Genomic DNA, 16,753 nt, shown 5'->3' on the forward strand with positions numbered 1-16,753 from the left:
TCCTTGGACCCTGGTTTTATGCCTAAAGTTCGTTCACGTTTCCATTCCTCCCAGGAGTTGGTTCTCCCTTCTCTCTGTCCTTCTCATTCCTCTCCTTCTGATGTCTTACTCCATTCTTTGGATGTGAGGAGAGCGTTGTCTGTTTATGTTGATCGTTCTGCTGGGTTTCGGTCTTCTGACTCCCTCTTCGTGACCTTTGGTTTGGCTGGTAGGGGTAAGGCTGCCTCTCGTCTTACTTTGGGTCGCTGGATCAAGGCTGTGATCTTGTTGGCATACCAGGGCTCTGGTTTGCCTTGCCCGTCAGGGGTTCAGGCGAGATCTACCAGGGGTGTGTCTGCTTCCTGGGCTGCTTTCCATGGGGTTCCCCTTGAGGAGATCTGTAGGGCGGGTACCTGGGCGTCCGAGTCCACTTTTGTGCGTCATTATCGCTTGAATTGTGCTCTGTCTAGCCGCCCTAATTTTGGTTCTGGTGTGTTGCAAGCTGTGGGGGTCCCCCCATCTGTTTGATTCTGTTTATTTCTGTTTGTTAATAAACTGTCTTGCTGCACTCCTTGGTGTCTGTTCTGTTTCTGTTGGTGGTGTGCCAAAGGCCTTTGTGGGGTTGCTTTGGTATGCCTCATGAGTGATGACTGGGTCGAGGACGAGGGACGTAGAGGTAATGCTATGATTACGTATGGTAATCCCCATTACTCTTAGTCCTACTCGTCCTCGACCCAGTCATACGACCCGCCCGCCCTCCCTTTCCAGGCCTTTGGTGCTTGGTACATCAGGATTTGCTTCTGGTGGTGAGGTGTGTTATAGCACCTGACAGGAGGGTGGGTGGAGTCTAAAAGCGTTTCCTGTTTTGTTTCCTGTCGTGTGGAATACCTCATGAGTGATGACTGGGTCGAGGACGAGTAGGACTAAGAGTAATGGGGATTACCATACGTAATCATAGCATTCTTTACCTTGCCATAAAAGGTGCCCTCCTTCACAGTTTGCAAGTCATTCAATACCAGGCAGCTAGACTGGTCATCTAAGAACCCTTTGCCTTAGCTCAGCTTTTTGGAGTCGGTAATCGTCTCATTGCCTTTCCAGCAATTAACTTCTCTTTAAAACCCTTAGCATAGTTCATGGTTTACTTTACAATAAATGAGTTAATGAACCTTCGACTTTAGCGGTTTGGGGAGGGGAGAGAAGCTGGGTGCTACATAAATCCTTTAAATTGCTGTTTTTTTATGGCTACTTTACCTTCTGTTGGAAACAGTGGCATAAAACAGAAGCCCATTAATTTCATTGCAAGTAAAGACTATGGTGGAGCGTTGGCTGAGATTAGCAAATGGATCAAGAAAGCACGGGTGGAGGGAGGGAAAGATGAAGAGAAATATGTATGATGGATGGATTTGGAGAAGGACAGAAAGGAGAACGAATGAGAGATGCATGGATGGAAAAATGGCAAAAAGAAAGATGGTTAAAAGGAGGAAGGTGAGCATAAAGGATGAAAATAAAAAAAAGATGAGCAGCAGGAAAGAATGAAAAAGGAAAGCATGAAAGTAAGAAGGAAAGAAACAAATGATTAAGAAAAGGAACAAGGAAAGACGGATGAAGGAAAGGAGGAGGGAAAGACGGAAGGGATGAAAAGATGAAGGAAGAAAGGACGAAGGAAACAAACAAGAAACAAACTAAAGAAAGATGGTGTAAAAGGAAAAAATACATGAAAAAAGTGAATACAAAAGTTGGAAAGAAAAAAAAAAAAAAAAAAGAAGAAAGAAGGAAAAGAACAAACAAAAAGTGCCAGGGGTATTTGTCTGCTTGCTCAATTGGTGCCACTAAGCTATGGTGAAAGGTGGGGGGGGGGGGGTGGTGTAATTTTATTTTTCTGACTACCCCCATGCAGCAAGACTGCGATTTTGTCTCAAAATGTCTTTTGGACAAAGTCACCCAGAGACATGCAATCTGTGGGGCTTATTGCTCCTCTAATTTCCAAAATATTAGAAAACCAGCACTGGGAGCAGGTCTGTCTCCGTTTGTGGTTCTAAATTTCCGTAAAATTTACAAAATTTATTATGCCCTGTGCATTTTATTGTGGTATGTTCTCTTATTCAATTTAGATAAGTTAACAGCTTCATTTCCAGTCAAAAACAACCCAGGACTTTTAAGGTGCGTCATGTCCATGTTCTCAACAAGTCAACATTTTTGCAGTCACGGTGCAACTTTCCAAGCATACCATGACTAGATACTTCAATAGCAGGTGCAGCCAACCCTTAAGGGTGCGAGGGCCTTGCTCCCTCCCACCTTCAACTTTCTGCAGACATGAAGAGTGTGTCGGGCTGAGCAAGGGTCAGCCCGACAGATGCTCTATGCTCAGGTCAGCAAAACAAACAAGATGATGGACGGAATGTTGCACAATGGCAAAACATTCACCCCAGTCACAGATCTGGGTTTAATCCATCGTTATTTTGCTCACCAAGCCACCCCAGTTGGCAGGGTATGCTCAGACGTGAGTCCCTTGCTCACTTTGCCACTGGATTCAAGCAAGCTGGGCTGAAGACGGCTGGAATGCCAGAAACCGTTCCTCGGAAGATTGTTTCCGGTCCAGGGAAGGCATGGCTTGGCAGTTCGGTCTGGACTGTTCCCATGAGGCACAGGGTCAGACTGATTTGCATATGGCCATGTCTGAACTGGGGTGGCAGAGTGGGCTAAAGAACAGTGATGGATTAAACCCAGATCTGTTGACTGGGTGTGAGTGTTTGATTGGTTCGGATGCTCCGTCCATCACCACCCCCTTTTGTACCACTATGCTCAGGTCAAGCACACAAGTGCTATAAATGCGCTGAATGTACAGGCGCCTGGCTGCCATACTTCGCAGGCCAGTGGGCGTGACCTCCACTGGTCGGAAAAGCACCTCGAGGTCCTCCCCCTCATGATATGGGACGTGTCACAGATACACTCAGACCTGGGCACTTAGTTTTAATCCACGAAGTGCCCAGGGTCGAGTGTCCATCAGTGACATCTCGTCACGGAGTGGGGTGGGGTCAGCAGTCTCACTGACCCCATCCCACTCTAAAGAGCAGTCCCAATCCTCCAGGTAACTCTGAGGTTTCCCTCCCGCCTCCTGAAATCACCGCTATGGCTCGGTATGTTTTTCTTTTCTTTTTAAATGTTTGTTGCGTGTGTGTATGAATGTATGAGTATTAGTATATGCTGTGAATGGTATGTGCGTATGTATTTGCTTGAGAATGTTGGGTGCATATGTGCACGTTTGCAGGGCCGGATTTAGCGCTGGTGGCGCCCAGTGCGACAATTGTTTTTGGCACCCCCACACCCCATCACCGACTCGATTTCTCTCACTACCACCGGGCAAAAGTGCCCCTCATCTTTCCAAACATAAGTTATTGCTAAACACAGCGCCCCCTTCTGAGGTCAGCACCCCCCTCCACAGCTCAGCGACCAGTGCGGCTGCACCAGTCGCACTGCCCTCAAGCCGGCCCTGCAGGTTTGCGAATGTATGGGTGTGAGTGATTGCGCATGCACATGGGCAAGTGAGCGCGTGCATGTGTTGTCAGCTCTCCCCCCCCACCCAGTCTGCTCCAATTATCACGGGTCTCTGCTCAATAGGTAAAGATGTGTTGGTAGTTAAGACTAATCCCACTGCAGTGTCCTTCAAAGGTGTATGGAAGAAAAGCTAAATTCACAAATTTAACAAACCCAACACTACAAACACGCTCACTAAATAAGGGCTTAGCAGTGGTCAGCGTTCTCAATAGGATTTGAAAACAAATGACAATGCTGGCACTATCTAACGGTGCAACATTACTAATGCTTTAAGTCCTCGTAATATCACAGCCCAAAGATACCATTTAGATGGATTCATTTTTTGCATAGGTGACATGCTGGTTTCAGCCTTTCAAAGAGCTGCATAGCAAAGGGTAATTACATAGGTGTGTGTGTGTGTGTGTATTTGTGCATATCTAGAAATGCACTTTGATGGATTGACTTCGAGGCAGAAAGATGCCCCTGGAAGATGGGCCTGGGAGGGTCTTCAGGTTACTGTGGGCCATAGGCTACTAGGAAACGGTGCTGTCAGGCCGGTGTGTCTGAGGGAGTTCCAAAAAGTGTAGCATTGGGTGTGGAGAACCACCATCTGAACCACTTACAGAACAGGCACTGGCAAAAGCAGTAGGTATTTTTTCCATTATAGTGTGTACACAAACTCAATAGCCCCTCACACATTCCGACACTGCTCTTTAATGCACATTGTCAAATAAGGAATTTGGTCTCATGCAAGCATGAGAGTATCATGGTCGCGATTGAGTAGTAATACGGATAGTAACATTGAGGTGGCAGTAATGACGCACTCACTGTCTAGATCTCAAAAGGTTATTTATTGGCACGGTAGAACTTTGATGCACATGGTGGCTGCTAGGCGCTCTGTGTACCAAATTAGGTCTCTAGCACTCAGCACTGATCAGAACGGAGCCGCCCACAAGTACATCAGATGAGATGCTGGGCAGTAAAAGGAAAACAAGCAACCTAGAATCCATCCAGAGCAGCCACCAACACAGCAGAGCAAAGGTTGGGACTGCAGTGAGCCCATGTAACAAGGTGACCGACTGGGACTCCTTTGACGGATTGTGCCAGTCTCTTCCAGGAGTGGAAGCTGGCAGTAAACAAATACATTGCCATCACACACTGCTTCACAAGCCAAACACCAAATGGCTGTGCTGTAGGCCAGAACAACATGTACCTACATTGCCTACAAACCAGTGGCTGGAGGGGCTCACCCAGTCTCCCACTCGGTCTGTGCCGTACTGGGGGCTGAATTGTAGATTGAATGAAGCCATAACAGTGAGAGGACGTTGGAAAGCAGATAAAACACTGTGTGTAGTATTAGTAATAATCTAATATATTATTTTTTGAGCTTACAATAGGCTGGCAATACAGCAAAAGCAATCTCCAAGCCAGACCTAAATCGGCAAACAGATTATGAGAAGTCAACCAAAGGTATCTTGGCGCTGAATAACAGAGGTTTGTTACCCAACTCAGTGGTACTCATTTTATCAACCTCAGATGGATAAAGGCTGAGTGGACCCACCGCTATTTGAACCTGTGATCATGAGGTTAAACGCAAGCCCCTGCATTGAATACATTAGTCCAATGAGCCAGCAGACCAGGCTAATTATCATAAAGGCAAACATCGTCCTAAGACATTGGAAGAGAAAATCCAGGCTTCTGTCATTCAGGGCTGCCTCATATGGAGCACTGCCATACTTTTGAGATTCAAATGAGGGAACAGAATAGTCCATGCTGCATAGCTCAGTGTCCCTTGTATTTTGAAGTTACTTTTTACAGGTGCCATGGTAGATGGATTTCGATTAGTGTAGCCTTGAGGTCACTACAGCACAGCAGAGGTTGCAAGTAAAGATGCATATCAATTGCAAAAAATAGAATACACGTTTACTTCAATTGCCATTCATTTGGACAATTGCATAGAGCACCACATCTGAAAAAAAAAAAGTGTGTGCAGAGGCCCAGAGTTTTTATTAAGAGCCTGCTGCAGACTGTCAATGGAGGGCTACCTAACACCATGCATGGCTAACTAGCATGGATTCCAACTTGTGATCTTTCTTCTACCACTCTACACCCCCTGCTCTTTATTGCACTCCTACACCCTCTATCACCCACGTGACAAAGCCTGTAAGGCCCGATTTCCTTTTACATAGGCCTGACTCCAAGTCGCCATTTTGTCAAACTCTAGGAATGAGAGTCACAATGTTCATCAATTTATGCCGAATAACTGTTGTATCGATCATTGTCACAGATGTCTTCTGATCTGACCATTCCAAGAACGTCTAAGAAAATGTCAAGTTATTTATACAATGACTTGATATGAAACTAGATGAGACATCAGATTTAGGACATGTGTATAGTTATCACAATATCAAGGCCAATCAGAGCAAAATAGACATATAGCGAAAATAGTGTAGTTCGAATTGACGTCCTATTACCTTATGTTCAGAAGGTTGTCTGGGATACACACCTCGGTGCACCTGTATAAGACATTTCTAAACTTAGGTCAGTAGTTTCAATCTCCGATAACATTCTATAAGAACGCCCCTCCTTGACCCAGATTATCACACAAGATACTGCCAGAGGTGGTCTTGACTGCTGCCATTGCACCAAGAAGATGCGCCTTCAAACCTGATGAAGATAACGAGCAGAGTCCAGGAAAACGAACACTGCCATGGGGTGGGTTTTCATTTTGCAGGGAACACTGCTTTCATGCCTCATTGATTAGCACGGCGTTGGCTGTCAACGAGGTTTGCAGTGTGTTGCTTCTCCTTAACCCGTTCCATGCGTCGGACGGCCCCTGGCTGTCCGACATCACAGTGGGCGTGTGCGGAGGACAGCCGGGGACCGTCCGAACCCCGTCCACTCAATTCTCCAGCACCGTGGCGGAATTCGCACTGTGGTCAAGGTGTTAAAGTGTAGATTGAAAGTTCTAATTTCCATGCTCTAATGTAGTGCATAGAAATAGGTTTTATGGGGTTAGGTTTTACATGGCATTGTAACTGTTAGAAATATTAATTTTATTTCTGTTTTAACATGCCTAGTTTCTGTTTTTATGATATTCTATGTATTTATTTTAGATGTGCTGCGAAACAGGTTTACTGTGTGTCGCTATAGATGCTTTTAGTTAAACGAGTCTATTCTTCTCAGTACTACTGGTGTTTCTGTGATATTGTAGAGTGAAATAGGTCGGTTTCTGATACTGGGGTGCCCGATATCCCGATTTAAGTGACTGTTATTAACCCAAAAGCAATTATTCCACTTCAGCAATGTATTGGGTGGGGTTCTGCAGGGCTACAATAACATGCCTTTCACATTCAGCGCTGGTGCCTTGAACCGAAGTTTACCTGTGCCACTTGTGGGTGGCAAAGAATATCTTGTAGAACTACCAGAGTCGTACTTTATGCGATATTTGCTTTCTCCATTTGTCTATTTTCCTATATTTAGCTTCCTTTTTTACTCCTTTTCCTGCCTTTACCCCTCCTCTTTGTCAAAGTCTTTTGAAAGAATATAAATACTGGCCCCAAAAATATTAATTCAAGTAGTTCAGCTGGTGTGTGATGTACGGTTGGGATTTTAAAAGCTGATTTTGGTCTGAAGTTCTAAAACTAAAGTGCAATGTTTTGTTTGCCTTTGGTTCCCAGCTTCTAATTGCAAACTACGACTGCAAGTAAACACTCAGGTTACTAAGTTGCTACTATGCAAGTTTATTTTCTTAACGTGCGCGTGACTCATAGTTCTAATGAAAACCTGTTTCCATATTGTTGATAGAAAGCTCTGACAATTACCTGTCCCCATTTGTGTGTGGAGTCTTGTGGCATAAATCACCACTATTATCTCCCTGTAGAGAACTTTATAAAAGAAGAATCATACCAATTCTTCACAAAGCACTGTACTTGTATCATGCCGAGGGGTGTGCAGAGCATTACATTGCTTACTTTACACAATTTTATAGGGCACAAAAATGCAACAAAGCCTGTCCTATAGTGTGCTGAGGACTATGGACTTCCATACTGCTTTCAAACAGTCACCGGTTTAGCAAATGGATTACTAATCTCTTCTGCCACTTTACTCACATCCCAAAGTCTCCAATGCAGGACTCCAAGCTTAGACCAGGTACATTTTAAATGAGCAACAAAGCTAGCAAGTCTCTTTCATGAAGGTGCTTTTGCATGGACTGCTGATTTTCTGTGTGTGGTTCTGTGCATTGAGAAGTGTGTAAGCAAGAATAAGTGAGAGGGAAATAATGGATGGTTGGGTTAGTAAAAGGATGAGGACATACATCGAGCAGTACAGTAAAAGATGAACTGCCGAGTTAATAAATGGACAGGTTAAATGGATGGATAGATGAGTGCATGAATGTGCGAGTGTATGGATAGATGGAAGAATAGGATACGGGGCAAGTGCTCGAGTCACATACGAAAGGGTGTTTAAGATGGCTGTGGTCTCAGTGTGGCCAAAAAGCTAGTCTCCATTCATGCTGCTGCTCACGCATCCATCTGTTCATCCAATCACTGCCCCATTCATGCCTCTACTCTGTCACCCAGTCATACAGCAGCTCATCCCCATCGATTCATTTTCACACCCATCCACAAAATTACAGCCACAAACTAACTATTTAATAAAGAAGCACATTCAGAAAAAAGGAGTCAGACATACTAACTTGTTTAATGCGAACTTGTCCCCTTCCACCACCTTTCCCAGAACGCACCTTCAACTTCCTCTCATCCTTCTCTCTATTTCTAATCTTCAAATCTCTGGATCCCTTTAAACCTTTCCTGCGTTAGCATCTTTATCTGTAAGCAAGGCATCAGGTGCCTATGTCCATGTGTGGGGTGCAGACGGATTGGAGATGGAGCTTTACAATGAACTTCCTTCTGAGCGGAAATCCTGTCGCAGAAATAAAGTATAAAATGTTTACCAGAACTGGTTAATCTCAAAGGGCTTGCATTAGCAAGTGAAAGGGCAAAGGCTTCCAATTGGCATTTGAATCGATGCTGGAGGGAGCTAACAAAAGTGGTATTAAAAAAAAAATCTAATTTACCAACCAGCATACCATTTTCTCTAGAACTGTAGAAAACAGAAATGTGTGGTATTTGAATAACCAGCACATGATTGTGTGTTTGTCTAATCTCTTCTTACTCAAGAGCGTACCACAAACACATACACCCAAAATACATTCACTAACACCGCATATCAAACAAATTCATCCACATCACACAAGTGTGTGCATCATACGGACAGATCTTACACAAACCTTCCTCTACAGTCTTTCCTATCTGATCTATTCATAACATGAAAGTTCCAACACTTACTTCCTAGAAAGAGGAACATTCCTTCTCACATCAGCTGCTCTTTTAAGGTCTCGCTTATGCAGCACTCGCGGTCTCTGAGACATTGTATTCAGGATATGGTCATTAAGCAACACCCATCTTTCTAATTGTCTCCTTTTACTGTCCTTTCTAAAAGTTTTGCTTTTCATTGGTATTTATGGTCACTACTCCCTCCATTCTTTTTAGGTTTCGCCGTGGCCGTTGCAACTGCGTAGCAGTTGCTCCGCCCAGGGCGAATTCTTATGATCCTACATATGGGGCTTTGGTTCCGCCTCTGTCTTCCATTGGCTAGCTCCATAAATGGAGGCTAGCCATTGGAAGAGATTGGCTGTCAATCACGCTTTCCCCGTGAAAACGAGATTCGGGGGCGTTTCCGTGTGTTTTTTTAAGTCCCATCCTCTCCTCTTCCCATTGGCTGGAATTTTACCTTTCAGCCAATGGGAAGGGGAGAGCACGGAAAACACGCCCACAAGGAGTTGTTGTGCCTTGTTTTATTTTGTTATTATTTCAGTAATCGGCATTATAAAATCTCTGGTTGCTACAATTTTTGTCCCCCACTTTGGGAGATATCATTACTTCGAGTGATCAATGTGCCCATCCTTTGATGGTGCTTGCGTGTATATATATGTATGATGTCCTTCCACTCTGTTTCGGTTATAATTAACTCAACCTACATCGCCGCCATATTGGAGTGGAGTAAAACTCCACATTTAGTCTATCTTTCACTGGTATCCATACAGTGACACAGAGGAAAAGATTGATTGACATATATGCTGTCGCATATCGTCTATTGCAAATACAGACAATTATCTTATTAAACAGAATGGCACAAGCATCAAAAAACGTACCAAAAGTGTACACAATATTAAAATATTAAAATAGGCATCTCCACCCTGTGAATTACACCATGCCTTGGGCCGAGCACGCTTGATGCGTGCAACAGTTTTTTATTTCTTAAATGCACTCCGGCTTTTGCTGGGGACTGCCATGCTGCGAGTACCGTGAGCGCGAACGACTGTGCGTTGAGGTAAGCTACTGACGCCTTGTTTATTTTCCCAATCTAAACGAAGCAGGTTGCATTGTGGCATTCCAACTTCGTTTTTTTGCTGACTCTATATCTGACGAGTATTTTTACTCTGAAAGGGTGGGACATTGGTTAAGTCTTTTTGCTTTAACACCGGTCAAATGGAGACTGCCATTAACCACTACGCCCGATTGTGGATTTCAAACGAAGCGGGTTGCTTTGTTGCCTTCAACTCCGCTTTCATGCTGATTTGATCCATATATCTGTGTTTGCGGGCAGCCTGCCGAGGATCAGATGGTGCATGGTATGCCGTGGTTGCTTTCCCTGGCGGGTGAGACAGATACGATGCAGCAGATGGGTTGAGATATTGTAAGGGTCCGCTTTGCTTTGCAGGCTCGCTGTCCTAGCGGCACCCCTTCAGGTACGCAGTCTTGGGGTAGGCAGTGAGTCCGGGGCCCGCTGCAGCAATTTCTTTAGCCTGTTATGGGATGTCGATACGCTCGGGCGGTGAGATCGCAATCATTGCTTAGACTGGTCATGACTAATTGTTTGTTTTAAGGAACATAAATAAGTGCCTTACAAAATGAAACCCAATTTGGTAGAGCAGACACAGTAGGGTGTTTAACTGTGACCTGGTGGCGACTATCATTCTGTCCCATCTTTTGGAACTCAGGGGCTCCGACCTCCTGTTGTGCGTGCAGTGACGCACGAGATAGAGGACTGCACTGGGGGTTGGCATAATTGGACCTTACAGCGAACGTGTGGCTCGCCTGGTGTCAAGCGGCTGGTGTAGAAGGTGCATTTTTAAGCCACATAATCGATAGAGCTGAGCTATCCTTAATCCGTGCAAAGTCGATAAACTTAATACAGTTGATTTGCGTGTGTCATTTATACATTTTAGGTAATATGAATACAGGCCAGGATATATGTCATATAGCATTTAAAAGGCTGCAGAAATAAAAAAAAAATAGAATACTACACAAACAGTAGTCCGAACGTATTTTGAGATTAACTGCATAGCAGCCTGCATATAGGCAGATTGGTCGTTATTCAATGTAATGTAATCTAATATTCGTTACCAGAGCGTGAATCAATAACTCGCTGGACCAGCTCTGAAAGGAGTCCCTTAAAGAGCCAGGCCACCTCCCCTCCCCCACCCTTCTCCCGCGTGCATGGCCTCTCAAGATGGAAACTGCAAAACAAAAGCAAGGTCGGGCCAGGCAAGGGTTCACTCACAACAGGTAATATGATCGAAATGGAGTCTTATCAGTCGATCCGTAGTAGACTGTAAAAACGGTGAAGTGGTTAAATTGTTTTAAACGGAAGAGAAAGTATAGAGCACATTTTGAGTAAAAGGGAGTGTGTTTACTTGTCTGGAGTAAAACAGTAAGCCCCCAGTCAAAGGTGCTTTGGCTGATTTGTGGCCAAGTTGGGAGAGGGAGACCCTCAGCTTCAGTATGTATATTCGGTCTCTAGTTCTGTAAGAGCAAGTAACTGTCACTTATTCCACAATCCAGTGGTCCTTTTAATTTGCATGCGGTGGGGCTGCAGTCGGCGTGGAGCTGTTTATGTTGGATGGAAGGCAGACTTTGCAGAATGTGTTTGCTGAGTTGATTTCTGTGTAAAAATGAATACCGAGGCCCAGATTTATAAAAGGTGTTGCGTTGTCTGTAGGTTGCACAAGGCGATGCAAGGCAGAGTGAGTGTGCAAGGTAGTGCAGAGTGCAAGGGAGTGCAGAGTGACTAGGGAGTGCAGAGTGACTAGGGAGTGCAGAGTGACTAGGGAGTGCAGAGTGACTAGGGAGTGCAGAGTGACTAGGGAGTGCAGAGTGACTAGGGAGTGCAGAGTGACTAGGGAGGGCTAGGGAGTGCCGAGTGACTAGGGAGTGCTAGGGAGTGCAGAGTGACTAGGGAGTGCTAGGGAGTGCAGAGTGACTAGGGAGTGCTAGGGAGTGCAGAGTGACTAGGGAGTGCAGAGTGACTAGGGAGTGCTATGGAGTGCTATGGGACTGCAGAGTGACTGCAGAGATTAAGCTAATGGTAATGTAAATGACAATGCCATTTATTTATCTGTTTTCAAAACCAACACAAATGTTGTCATTTACAATGCCAATAGCTCTAACTTTTCCAAAGGCGAAACCATTGCATTGTAAATGCTTGTTACTTTTGTAACCACCCATGAGGACTGGCCCTCATGCTACTCATTATGGTATGGATTAGTGTCTGAGCATGCTTTCGTTTACCCTCTGTCTACAGCTGGTTTGGACGTCACACTTTATTGGCTGATTTATATTTACATAAAGCGCGCAGTGATGTTGCGCTTTCAACTTAAGATATGGTGGCAGCACCTCGTGTGTCTGCTTTATATTTACAAAAGCGCTCGCTGCGACGACGCGCTTTAATTATTATACTTTGCTTACAATAAAACAATGTGCTTCAAATTTAACAAGGCAGTCGCATGCGTTTGCTTTATGCTGTGCAGCTCGCCTACCGAAACTTTTACAACTTTTTTTTCCTCCAACGCAGCGCCATGCCACCCTTTAACTTTAATACTGGTGCTTCATCTTCAACAGCTTTAATGTTTTTAACTGCACACCTTTTAGTTATACGCGACTCGCTGTAAGGCATTACTGCTTCTTGCCGCCATCTTTCTCCTCCAGCATCACCAAAGCCAGGTCAGGGATAGAAACATTATCATTTTCAACGGCAATAGCTCTAACTTTTACCAATGCGAGACCTTTTGCATTGCAAATGCCTGTTGCCTATTCTTTCCCTGTGCAGGAAAGACCTTCTTGAACCAGGAAGGATTGATGGGGACTGTAAGGCACATGTTCATGTAGTCAACATGACCACAGATTGCGTAACACGACACACCAGAGCTACACAGAAACACCCATGCTTGTACTATGCTTAAAATTGGGAAATGGCACATCTACTGAATTCAAAGTTGTAAGAAATTCGTGGCATTTGTAGGAGAGTAGGGTCTGCTTTCCTATGGTCACCCCACTTTTTGCTTCACTGGTTTTCGACTTTAATGTGGCTGTGGGCCTGCTAATCAGACCCACAGCCCAGCCGTTCCCTCTCTAAATTCATACCATGTACTTTAGGTACATCACCAATTGGGAAATGGGTCGTGAGGCCCTGTACAGTGTACCATAGGTACCCAGGGCATAGGTGCACCCAAGGCCTACCAGGGGCTGCAGCATATCTTTTGTCACCCCTGGCTGGCCATCCAAACTGACAACTAGCTGATCACTCAGCTGGGGCAAGGTCGTGTAATCACCCCTTGCTTAGGTATAGTATTCCTATACCTACCATTATATATAGGCACATATGCACCTATAATTCACTCCTATGGCAGGCCTTAACAATCCTGAAGGCAGAGTGCTTGGTTTTATGTGAGATGGTGCTCTAGCATGAGCTGAGCCTGTCTGCAGCTTTCAGAACCATGTCCTTATAGCTGTTCTGCGATATTGCCATACCATATACTCTTAAGTGCATTATAATCCTCGTGGTTATTGCTAACTTTGGTTTGGCTTTATCAAAACATGTCGTGTAAGGTGTCATACGCTTTGGAATACTACCCCCTCGCCAGTTCTGGCGACGGGGGTAGCATTCCACCCTTCTAGAGGGAAAAGACATGTTGTTCCAGTTAATCCCGGTTAAAGTTAGCCAGAGCCTCAGCATCACAAAATGGATGCTGCTGCCACAGAAACAAATCTGACCTCCTGTTGCTGGGAGTCCTTCCAGAGAGGGAGGCTTGGACAATAGGCTTCCTGTCTTGGGAGGTGCTAGCACCACCCCAGACAGGCCATAGTGTATTGGGGCAGGGAGGGCTGAATGAAATGAGACACTGCCTGGGGCACACAAGGTGTCCCATGCATAGCCCGGTTCAAACCAGTTGCTGGGGCACTCCAGCCCCCACTCTGGTGCGAAACTGGATATAGGGAAAGGGGTGTAACCACCCCCTTCCCTGGTCCCACCCATAGGAGGGACCTAGCAGGTAATCCAGCCCACCAGATTAGTATATAGGTAGGAGCTGAGTCTAGAGACTTTAGATTTATCCTGAACTGAAACTTGAAATGAAACTCTGGACCTTCGACGATCTCCTTCACAGAAGACGACTGAAGAACCTCCCTTGTGGTCAAGGAGTGACCACCCTGTGCAAACAGGCACCATCCAGCGATCAGCAGTTTACTTTGTCGATGCTCCTGCCAGAGCCCGAGCACAGAGTCTGACAAGAGCCAGACTTCCAGACTTCTCTGACCCCGATCCACAGTCCCTGCAAAGCGGAGACCCGTGGAGGCGACGAGAGACGTGGTACCGGCCATCTTGAAAAGCCTGCTCCTTGCTACTTGTGCAGCTTGAGGCACCCTCGAAGTTGTGCATTGGGGATTAAGAAGCCCCAGCCCAGAGCATCAACTGCACCGAAGATCAGCCCTCCACAAGTTCTGCGCGGAGCCCTTCTGCATTTTCCTGCTTGACGCGTCTTTCCGGTCACTTGCCCGTTGGCTAGTGGCCTCTGTGACGACGAACCTTTGTATCTACACTGCCTGCCTGGTTGCTCCAGGTGGGCCCCTGCTTCCCTGCAAAGGAGAAGCCCCATAGACCTTGCTGGTCTAAACCTAAGTGAATATTCGATTCCTGCGTGGGTTGCATTTGCCAAGGCCTGTTGACTCCAATCCGGAAGCCGACGCCGCCAACAGCAAGATCCTTTGTGAGACAGTCCGTATCCAGCTCTTGGTTGTCATCGACGCCTCCTGGTCCACGTGGCTGCAGAGTCAAGCTTCATGACCTCACCCGATTGCTTCGCGACATCGCCTGGTTCGGACTCTGTCCTCTCTGCTTTCAGGTACTCTTCATCCTCGATACTCGAGTAATAACCACAATCCTTGTTAGGGTGAATCACTTAGTTCACTAAATAACCTGAGCTGAATACCCAGGGAGCCATGGCGCGGAGACAGAGAGGCTATGTGTAAAGTGTTTATTACCAAAACAGTAAAAGTCAAAAGAAAAAATTAAAGACAAATCCAATTTAGAAAAATAGGGTATATTTTATTAAATAAAATTACACAAACCGACAAATTCCATAAGGGGAACAATAGGTATGAATTGTTAAAGTTTATGGTTAAAATTACTGCCAAAAAGTGTTAAGCGCCACCTGCAGTCAAATGTCACAGTAGACCCGTACTGTTACAAAATGCTTCATTAGTTGTGTGGCCTGCACAAGTAATGGGTCTACATTTGTCCTCCACTGGGAACCGAACACCCCACTGTAGCGCTCGACTCTCATAAGGTAGCGTTGCAGGACTAGTAATCACTGTTCACAGATGTACAATACTAACACTGAAATGATTGTCCAGGCTGTGCTTTTTCTTTTTAAAAAGGAAAAAGTACACTTACACACACCACACTCAATGCTATGCAGCAATTTACAAATCTAAACAAGCTGATGGACATACTTCTTGAGGACATTGCGTAATCTTTCTTACCCTCCCAAGGGGGGGGAGGGTAGTGAATGAGGTGGCATAATACCACAACTCGCAGGTCTAAATATTATCTGGTCACTAACTACAAGTATTGAACATAACTTGGAATGGGCTGTTAACCTAATTTTATTTTTTAAGAACTTGTAAAGCGCGACTGTCACCATTGCAGGCATCCTGGCGCTAACAGAATCCAAACCCAAATAGAAGCAGAAGCAGCCGAGTATACCAGGGGAGAGAGGCTATCCAGGGAAAAGCCATGTTTTTACCTTTTTCCTGAACTGCAGAAGTTCATTAGTGGCCCTAATCACGATGGGGAGAGTGTTCCAGAGTCTGGCGGCAGTCACCTGAAAGGATCTACCACCAGCTCTGACCTTCCTAAATCTGGGGACGACTACCACTTTAGCATCCGATGAGCGAAGGTGTCTGGAAGGAGTATACCAGACGAACTTGAACCTTAAAGGAGCTGGACCGCATCCGTGGAGAGCCCTGAACACTATACAGAGGGCTTTAAATTGGATCCTCTGTCTAAGAGGAAGCCAATGTAGTTTTGCCAGGGCAGAAGGTCCATGAGATCTCCTAGGCAGCCCCAACGCCAATTTAGCCGCCGCAGATTGGACCCTTTGGAGTCTGTCCAGTAGATACTCAGGGGACCCGAGCAGGAGGGCGTTACAGTAGTCCAACCTGCTCAGGATGGTACATCTAACCACTTGGGCACGGGCATGGGGGGGTAAAAGGGGCAGAACCTTCCTGAGTGAGCGAAGGATGGCAAAACAGCTGGACGATGTTTTCTGTACATGGGTGTCCATACTGAGCCCGTGGTTCAGCATGACTCCTAGGTTGCGGACAGAGTCCGCAGGTCGTACGGTGCAGCCGGATTCCGAGGGCCAGAAATTGTTGGGAAACGGTCGAGGAATCCTTGTTCCAGCGCTGAAAAGCACTTCAGTTTTCCCGGCATTAAACTGAAGCGAGTTTGCCTTTAACCAGCTTGCCGTGTTCCTTAGGCAGTTATGTAGGACCTCCACAGAGATGGACTCCTCTCCTTCCAAGGAGAGAATCATCTGCGTGTCATCGGCATAATTAACAATTCGAATGCCGAATCCTTTAATGAGCGAGATTAGTGGCCTAAGGTATACATTAAAAAGAATAGGGCTGATGGCAGAGCCCTGAGGCACACCATGCAGGACCGGGGAGAAGGGTGATTGAAAAGGAGGCATTGAAACCGCCTGCTGCCTGTCCTGCAGAAAAGAATGGAACCAACTCAATGCCGAGTCTCTCACCCCTGCATCAAACAACCGCCTCAGCAAGATCTTATGATGAACTGTGTCAAAGGCGGCAGACATATCGAGTAGGATCAAAAA

General features: G+C 45.7%; 1 protein-coding gene across 1 annotated transcript in view; it reads right to left on the minus strand.

Annotated features, from left to right (window-relative positions):
- The window catches only part of ELOVL7 (ELOVL fatty acid elongase 7), a 170,840-nt gene that overhangs the window by 123,106 nt on the left and 30,981 nt on the right, over positions 1-16,753 (minus strand). The window lies entirely within an intron of this gene.

Source organism: Lissotriton helveticus, chromosome 2_1 (assembly GCF_964261635.1).
Source record: "Lissotriton helveticus chromosome 2_1, aLisHel1.1, whole genome shotgun sequence".
NCBI classification, from domain to species: Eukaryota; Metazoa; Chordata; class Amphibia; order Caudata; family Salamandridae; genus Lissotriton; species Lissotriton helveticus.